Here is a 2,977-nt window from a genome sequence, read left to right on the forward strand (position 1 = left end):
AGTCTCCTCAGTTCAGGTGATCCTTCTGTCTCAGTCTGCCAAGTAACTGGAACTACAAGCATGCACCACCACACTGGCTCATATTTTGGTTTATTTGTAGAGACAAGGTCTCATTATGTTGCCAAGGCTGGTCTCGAACGCCTGGGCTCAATCAATCCTCCCACCTCAGCCTCCCAAAGTGCTGGGATTACAGGCGTCAGCCACTGCACTCACCATTTAAGACATTTTGTAAAGAGACATAGGACTTTAGCTGAAGAAGAAAATAAAGTCAAGAAAGAGTAAGCCTGGGTGTGATACACATATGAATCGACATATAAATGTGTACATATGCAATCTATCATCCCAACAAGTTTGCTGAATTAGGAAGTATATTTAGACCAATATAATCAGTTTTTAAACTAGATTTTTAACCACTGGAAAGCAGGACAGAATCTTGGGTTTTCCATTCAGCATCTGTTATTCTGTTCTACTTCTATGGAATGCCATTCCCCTTCAACCACTACAAACTTTCAACAGGTTTTGTTCTTTGGAGTATTTTGTAACCATAACTTCAGGTCACTGGAAGATTAGATAGAGAGAGAGGGATTTTTTGTTAATGAGTCCTTCTTTTTCCAAAACTTAATCCTGCTCTATTATAATGCTTCATTTTCTTTTGTAATAAATATATTCCAAGGTTATTTTCCCTGGCGAATTATCTAGGAACAGATGAATCCTAAGTTTTTATGGCCTCAGTTCAAAAATTATTCTTATACAATCCCCTGCCTGGCAGAATTCTCAAATTGAACACTGGTTCACACAAACTGACTGATTTGGCATTCTCAGGAAAAGAACAAATCTCTTTAGGTGAAATTAGTTGTTGTGAAGAACAAACCAAGGGAAGGTGAATCCTAAATAGCTAAAATTCTAGAAAAAAGACTCACCCAGTCAAAATAAATTAAGTATACTTAGACCAAGCACATTCTAAACATTTCTAACCCACTATCCAGATGTTCTATGAAAACATCTCCAAATTAGTTCCTTTTGGGAAGCATAATTTTGAAACACTAATAAAAACAAACCTCTACTTTTCATCAGATCTAATAAATTGTTCTACTTCTTTAAACAAATAGCTTCTTATTCTGCATTTGGCTTCTTCTCATATATTAAAGCTCGTTTTAACAATAAAAAATAATAAAATACTTGAATCCAAGGGGTCATCTCTAAGGTGGTCAAGAATTCGATTGATTTTTAAAATCTGTTCTTTGATGATAATCATTGGCAAGGCATGAGAATACTTAATACTAACTTCATTTTACCTAGCTTTGGTTTCTTAAAGGATCTTCACATTTATTGTCTTATCTGCCACAAGAAACCTACGAGATAAGGCAAGACAGGTGTAATCATTGCCATTTTGCAGATGAGGAAACTCAGTTTCAGAAATGTAAAGGACTTGCTTACGGTCCTGCAGCTTATGAGCGCCAACGGCAAAACCCAATTATAGGACTCAACTCCAAACCCAGTGGTCCTTTCATAACATCCGTTGATGTCCTATGTGAATATCTAAGCACAAGATGGTAGATTCCCCCAATACTGTTCTTGTTCACAAGGGAATACATATCAATCCTTTGTCAATTAATTTAACGATTACACTCCAGTCTGACCTTACCTAATGGACTATCATACAGACCATAGCATTTTTATTTAAAAAGAAAGAAATAGTGCCTTTTTCCTCTTCCAGGGACTCTGTTTTAAGTCACTCAGAATGGTCCAGCGTTTGGCAGACCATCATAGATTTTCCTATAATATAGCCTCTAACAAAACTAGGCCTTCCCAAACCCCAGGTAATAGGTTTGTTTACCTATATCCCAAGAAGGTTGGGCAAGTGCTAGAGTCTGTGTGTGGTGTGTACCCAGGCAGACTTCAAGGGATTCATGCTGTGAGACCTAACGTTCTTATGAGGTTGTCCAAAAAAAAAAAAAAAAATGTCAGCAGGGCCTATAGTGGTTTCATGTGTGCAAAATGTGTTTGTGACAGGATCAAGGGTGCTTTCCTTATCGAGGAGCAGAAAATCATTGTGAAAGTGTTTAAGTCACAAGCACGGAGTCAGAAAGCAAAATAAAGAAATGAAGCTTTTTTTCTGTAACAAAAAATTAAAAGACTTTAAAAAAAGAAAAAAACTTTCAATGCTCAAATAAGTTCATAGTTCAAACATAGTAAACGTAAAGATTTAGAAGTGGGTGAAAGAAATACTTCTAAGCCAGGCACAGTAGAGCATGCCTATAATCTCAGCACTTTGGGAGACCAAGGTGGGAGAATTGCTTGAGCTCAGGAATTCAAGACCAGGCTGGGCAGCATAGCGAGACCTCATCTCTACAAAAGAATCAAAAAATTAGCTGGCATGGTGGCAAGCACTTGTAGTTCCAGCTACTCAGGAGGCTGAAACAGGAGGATTACTTAAGCCCAGGGGTTCAAGACCAGACTAGACAATATAGCAAGACTGCGTCTCTTTAAAAAAAAAATCAAAAAATTAGCCCAGCATGATGGTATGTGCCTGTAGTCCTAGCTACTCAGGAGGCTGAGGTGGGAAGATTGCTCGAGCCCAGGAATTTGAGACTGTGTTGAGCCATGATTGTGCCACCACACTCCTGCCTGGGCAACAGAGTGAGACCCTGACTCACAAGAAGGAGAAGGAGAAGGAATATTTCTAGCCAATACTGCATTCATACCATAATGTTAAGCAATTTTTAAAAATCTCTATCTACTGTGAATTTATCAACAGTAGGAGAAAAACAAAAGCATATATAGGTAGAAAAGCAACCAACAAAGAGTCTAATAATGTAATATCAATTGCTCTATGGTGCTTGCAAAGCTTTCAGTTCAAGATGACCAAGATGACAGACTAAACACATATGTTCACTTAATTCCTTTGCGGACTCTATATGAAAAAGACATTTCTTAAAGAATAAATCGCTAATAGCACTGGAAACAAGGAAAACTA

At 37.8% G+C, this 2,977-nt stretch overlaps 1 pseudogene; it reads left to right on the forward strand.

The window, feature by feature from the left end:
* Window positions 1–1,741: 1,741 nt before the first annotated feature.
* LOC103267453 lies at window positions 1,742–2,098 on the forward strand (annotated as a pseudogene).
* Window positions 2,099–2,977: the final 879 nt, after the last annotated feature.

This window comes from Carlito syrichta, unplaced genomic scaffold (assembly GCF_000164805.1).
Source record: "Carlito syrichta isolate Samal-C Ts95f unplaced genomic scaffold, Tarsius_syrichta-2.0.1 Scaffold308142, whole genome shotgun sequence".
Taxonomy (NCBI): Eukaryota; Metazoa; Chordata; class Mammalia; order Primates; family Tarsiidae; genus Carlito; species Carlito syrichta.